Source organism: Budorcas taxicolor, chromosome 18 (assembly GCF_023091745.1).
Source record: "Budorcas taxicolor isolate Tak-1 chromosome 18, Takin1.1, whole genome shotgun sequence".
NCBI lineage: Eukaryota > Metazoa > Chordata > Mammalia > Artiodactyla > Bovidae > Budorcas > Budorcas taxicolor.
In genome coordinates this window covers 61,812,581-61,818,844 of record NC_068927.1, presented here as the reverse complement: position 1 = coordinate 61,818,844, position 6,264 = coordinate 61,812,581, and the positions used below count along the sequence as shown (strand labels likewise).

The 6,264-nt window shown below is 42.9% G+C and overlaps 1 protein-coding gene across 1 annotated transcript in view; it reads left to right on the top strand.

The window, feature by feature from the left end:
• Nucleotides 1–408: 408 nt before the first annotated feature.
• Nucleotides 409–6,264, top strand: part of LOC128064044 (zinc finger protein 160-like) — a 49,148-nt gene continuing 43,292 nt past the window's right edge. Inside the window, exons 1-2 of the mRNA XM_052656861.1 lie at nucleotides 409–468; nucleotides 895–981. The gene's annotated coding sequence lies outside the window, so the exon portion shown is untranslated. The remainder of the gene's footprint in view (nucleotides 469–894; nucleotides 982–6,264) is intronic.

The following is a 6,264-nucleotide window of genomic DNA, read 5'->3' as shown; positions in this document are numbered from 1 at the left end:
GACTACCCACTTCAGTGTTCTGGCCTGGAGAATTCCATGGACTGTATGTATAGACCATGGGGTCGCAGAGTTGGACACGACTGAGTGACTTTCACTACTAGCACCGTTCTTTCCTCAACACATGACAAAAAGTTTATGTGTTCATAAACGTTTCCATATTGTAATTATAGAAGAATATGCTATCTATTTAGATGTTTAAGGCAACAAATTAAAAAAAAACAGGCTGTAATTTATGGGGCATCACAGGGCTGTAAAACAACTCCCGGCCCCTTGCCCCGCCTTGCTCTCGCTCTGCAGACCATGACGTTCTTCGCCCCGCCCCTCGCCTGCACCGATCGGCCCAGCCCCCGACCCGGAAGCTCCGCCTAGGAACCCGCTCGTGCGCAGTTTCCTGCGGAAGCGGAAGGCCGCGAGAGAAGGTCGCCGGGCGGCCCTTGAGTGTTTTTTTCCAGGGGCCCCGCGTCTGCGGTAGGAGGGTTGACAGGGGTGATCCTAGGAGAGAAACAGGGATAGGTGTTGACTAGAAGAGAAGAGAAGGAAGTAACCCTAGACACCTGGAGTGCCCCAGAGTGGGAGTGTTAACAGGGAGAGAAGGGGTGTGACTAGAAGGCAGAGAGGGAGCAGAGTTGGAGAAAGAAAGAGACAGATGTATAGATGTTTAGGACAATTAGAAGGGTTGGGGTGGGGAGAAGAGCAGCAAGAGGAGAAACATGTTGCCGAGGAGGGCAGGACAGGTGTGAGGGAAGAAATAGGAGGGCAGAAACAGCTTCGCACCTGAGGCAGTGGACACCAAAGGACGGTTCCACATAGTGAGGTCTTCCTGTTTTTGTGGTTGTGGCAAACAAAAGGGGACTTTGATTCTAAGCCTGAAGCAGCCTGTTTTCCACTTGCCAGATCAACTTCTAAAAACTTGTATTGTCTGAGGAAGAAGCTGGGAAGAGGAGGAAAAAAGGCAAGAAAAGAGGAATGGCTCTTTCTCAGGTAAAATCATATTCTCAGTTGATTCTCAGTCTGTCCTTCCTGAAATCCCTTCTTTGGACTTACTAATCATCTCTGACTCTGAAGTATCCTTCCTGATACCTGTACATGCACACTCACCGGGGAACTTCCCTCAGGGCCTGTCGTCTCCACTTAGATCCCATCTCCGCATGACCCAGTGGCCTGGACCTTGTGTGGAGGGCACCATCCTGGGCAGGGCATCACACCCACAGGTTTGAGAAGGGGTCTCAGTGCTTTTGGGCAGCAGGGATTGCCTCGGGTCCTGGATGTGCAGTCTGCTCTCTGTGAATCAGGATTAAGAAGCTGTGGGTGGAAGTCAGGTATTAACATGCACAGTACCTGGTAAAATCTGGAAGTAGACCTAAAAAGGGAAATTTGTTCTAAGGTAATTGAAGCTAAGTGAGTGAGTCACTGACTTCAAAATCTTGATTGGAAATGGGACAGAAAGTTCAGAGTGTGCTATTCCATCATCTGTTTGAAACTGTGACATGAATCTAAGTCTCTGAGATTTGGAAATTCACTGTCATTGCCTTCATTCTTGAGATTTTGTCTTTTCACTGTGTTCATTTTGTGGTTTGGCACAGAGATGTTTTTACTTTTGATGCAGGTGGGGTTTCCTCTTCATTGTTTAACCCATAGATTCACCATTTGTTATGGCAACTGTCTTTTTTCCACTAGGTTTTCTTAGTATCCTTGTCTTTAGATTTTAAATATATGCAAATGGTTATTTCTGAACATTCTCTTCTGTTCTCTTGGTGTATAAATCCGTGTTTATGCCAGTACTACACCGTCTGGATTAAATTGTGATATGGCTTGAAATTTTAAAAAGGGTGACCTTCCTCTTTTATCTTTTTACTTATTGAAGAGTATTTTTGCAGTTTGTGGTCCCCTTGAGATTCTTTATGACTTCTGGCAAGTTTTTTCTATTTCTGCAAACATTTCTGTTGTACGTTTCATAATGAATTCATTAAATCTGTGGAACATTTTGAGTAACTTGGAAATATAGAGTGCTGAGATTTCCAGTCTGTGACTACTAGATTTATTTGTTTATTTTGGATTTCTTTTAGAAATCGTAAAGTAGTTTTTAGTGTATATGTTTCACCTCCTTGGTGAATTATTCTTAAATGTTTCATCCATTTTTAATACAATAGTAAATAAAATTGTTTTGTGATTTTCTTTTAACATTGTTCATTGTGTATAGAAATGCAGCTGATTTGCACGTTGACTTGTGTATCTTGCAAGTTTGCTAAAGTTGCTATTTGATGTGGCAGGGGGTTTTTTGTGTCTGTGTGGAATCTACAATTTATACATAAAAGACATTGTCCTCTAGGGAAGAAGGTAACTTTCTAATTTTTCACTTTGGGAAGCTTTGATTTCTTTTTTTTGTGTAATTTCTCTGGTTAGGAGTTTCAGTCCTCTGTTGAACAGTGATGCAGATTGTGCGTCCTTGCCTTCTTTCCGATCTCAGATGAAAAGTTTTCAGTCTTTCACCATTGAGAACAATGTTAGGTGTGCTCTTTTCATACATCATATATTTTATTGAGATACTTGTTTTGAAAGCAAAACAAAACCCCTAAATGCACCGAATGTATCAAAGTGTGAACAGAGATGAGCTCTCAGGACAGAGAGGAAAGCACATCATTAATAGTGGTTGGAAACCTCTTGTAATGGTACATAAAGATGAGAGCTTACAGTGAACAACGTCAGATTCATGATCTCTAAAGAAGAAGATATAGCTTTGGGACCAGCGACCAGGCTTGATCACTCAAGAGCTTTTGTGTAGCAGAGTTTTATTAAAGTATGAAATGGGACAGAGAAAGCTTCTAACATAGACATCAGAAGGGGGATGGAGAATGCCCCCCCTTGCTAGTCTTAGCAAGGGAGCTATATAGTTTCTCAATTGGTTATTACAGTAACTCAAAAGAATGTCTCAAGGTTGTAAAGGTCTTACCAGACTCATGCCCAGAATTTCCGTTTCAAGATGACAGGATAGTCAGAAGGTTCACAAGAAGGAGAAACATGTCCTCAAGCAGGATACATTGTTTTTGTATTATCTTCAGTTCAGTGCAGTCACTCAGTTGTGTCCAACTCTTTGCGACCCCGTGAATTGCAGGATGCCAGGCCTCCCTGTCTATCATTAACTCCTGGAGTTCATTCAAACTCATGTCCATCGAGTCAGGGATGCCATCCAGCCATCTCATCCTCTGTTGTCCCCTTCTCCTCCTGCCCCCAATCCCTCCTAGCATCAGAGTCTTTTCCACTGAGTCAGCTCTTCGCATGAGGTGGCCAAAGTATTGGAGTTTCACCTTTAGCATCATTCCTTCCAAAGAACACCCAGGACTGATCTCCTTTAGAATGGACTGGTTGGATCTCCTTGCAGTCCAAGGGACTCTCAAGAGTCTTCTCCAACACCAGAGTTGAAAAGCATCAATTCTTCAGCACTCAGCTTTCTTCACAGTCCAACTCTCACATCCATACATGACCACTGGAAAAACCATACCCTTGACTAGACGGAGCTTTTTTGGTAAAGTAATGTCTCTGCTTAGTACAGACTTTAAGCTCTGTTGTTTTGTTGTGTAATCGTCAGCTCTGGGCTTAAAGAAAAAAGTTTGTCCTTTTCTCCTCCTTGAGAATTCCAGACCACTATCTATCCTCCTTGAGAGCCCGAGACGTCTTTCTCCTCCTCGAGATCCCTAGACCCCTTTCTCCTCCTCGGTTACCAAGGACTTCTCAACCTACCTAGGAATTGACTCTCTCAGCTCTTTGTCCAAAGAGAAGTTTGTTTATTAAAGTCCCAGAGGAAGCTTAACCTTTCCCCGAGTCCTCAGCCTGTCATTCAACATGTATCATGTATTCTTTCACCCGCCCGTGGTGCTGCAGCTCCCTCAGACACAAAGGCACGGTTTGTATCCACAACACTCGCCATCTCCCTGCTGTGAGCTGGTTGTTCTCGAGTGTGAGGAGCATGAGGTGGGCTGCCTTGCCCCCTCTTCTCTCTTTGTGGGCTTGGATCTATTGGCTACTCAATTCTTAGTCCATATAGATCAGAGCTGATGCCCCAAGTGTCTAACCCCTGATCCGGTGCTGCTTTCATCACAGTTGTCATATTTGGGAGATAGAATCGGCAAATGGGAAAGTACTGGCTGCTCTTTAATTTTATCTGGCACCTCAGAGCCTGTAATGAACTGTCTTAGTCCCTGTCTGCCTCTTGAGATCACTCAGCCATTTCTGCTGTTCTCCTTTTGCTGCCATACATGTCAGGCTGTGTGGAATAAGCTGGTGGATTGGATCTTCTGTGCCTGTTACTTAGGAAAACTTTAAGGACAGCAGTCCAACAAAGGGAATACGTGTCAATCTTTCAGGCTCTTAGCTTGGCATCTCTGGGTGGACCAAATAGTCCCATCTCAAGGTCTTAGGATATGAGACCCCCACATGTCATAATTTTCCACTCTTGTACTGGTCTATCTAGTCTGGGAGTGTAGACTCTTCCTGACTTTGCTTTCTCCTTAATTTGTATAATTTTTCCTTTTAAATTTGATTTTGAAGTATGTGGCCCTAGGGTCTGAAGTCATGTCCAGTTTCTTTGTGATGTTAATCCGCCTGTGTTTAAAGGGCAGCTCCTCATGGACTCCCTGTGGTGTGGGTTTACTGGGTAAGAGAAAATTTTTAAAGGAGAATACTTTCCCTTATTGGTTGTAATATTTTCCTGCTGCATACAGAATTACCACTTGAAGCTACTTAGTATAGTGGTCAGCGTGTTCTGTGATATGAGAAAGTATCTGAAGACCTTGACCTGTACATCTTTTCCTGGCTTTGAGTGATGTTAGAAAAGCCTGCGTGAAGGGCACTGTGATAGTGGTGTTCACGTGTACTATCACGATGCCCTTTGAGCCTCACCAAGAGGTGTAGGAACTTCTCCTGACAAGGGTACTGTCCAGGTTCACACCCTCAGAGTTGTGAGGCTGTTGACTAAACTGTTGCTGTTGCTGCATGCTTGTCACCTGGGTGCCTCCACACTTAATTTTGTAGCAACTTAATGACAGAGCTTATGTAGTGGAGTGATAACTTCAGTGATGAACCATCATTTGTTTTTTTTCAAGGCATAGCTACTTTCCTGTTTTTATATTTGTATGCAGTATAAATTATTGTCTTTTATTTTTGTCATTAAGTTTCTATTTTATGTTACTGTTTGTCTTTTATTTGCAATATGTGGGCTGGTTGGTTAAGAAAGCTCCCCATCCCTATGGTGGGATTGGTGATTGGTACTTTTTAGAGTTCTTTATCTATTCTTGATGTTAAACTATTATTGAATATATGCTTGGTAATTTTTGGTATTATAGTGTACATTGTTTTTTCACTGCTGAGGATGGTTTGCTGCACAATATTTGATAATTAGGATGTGTGCAATTTACCTCTTTTTATTTTGTTGGCGTGAGCTTTTGGCGTTGTATCTGATAAATCATTGGTGAATCCACTGTCAAGAATCATTTTTAGGTTATCTATACGAAATTATGGATGCTAGACAAACTTACTGTGATAATCGTTTCACATTATACGTATCAGTTAGTTTTTCTCTGTAGCTTAAACTTACACAATGATATTTGTCATTGTAAGAGTTGCTTATACAACCCCCTGTATGTCACTGTTTAAAGAGTTGGGTTTAGAAAGGGGAAATAATTAAAACACGTTGGATAAAAGAAACAATAACTCAGTTTATAATCATTTAAAGTGTCTTGCTCTTAAAAGGCTGTGCTTAGTGACCCAAATGATCACATCCCTTAAGTCCTCCATCTCAGACACCCAGGTACTGACCCTGAGTTTGTTGAACTCAGCACTATGCTAAGTTTGCTGTTTTGTAGGGTATGAGTAGGGAAAAGCCCATTTCTACCCAGGCAGAGTTTTGTATTTGTAATATAGAGACTAGTCCCATTCTTGTTTCTTAAAACTGCCGAAGCCCCCAGATCCCTGAATTGCTTCAGCCTCACTAGCAGGATCTGAGAACAACATGCTGTGAAAAACAGTTTTTTTCTTGAGAATAAACCCTTTTAGTCTTAAGAGGAAGTATCTTGGCTTCGGACATAACTTGAAGCTTTTACCTGAGCAGTGTTACAGGCGGTAACTGAATGCTGTCAAGGTAACAGGCCCCGCCCCCTCCGCGCCCCGCTCCTCCCACGAACTCTGCGCACAGCGGGTGCTCGCCCCGCCCCTGGTCGGAAGCCGCGGCTCTAACACCAAAAGCCCTTTCCCACGGAGCCGGAAGTTGGA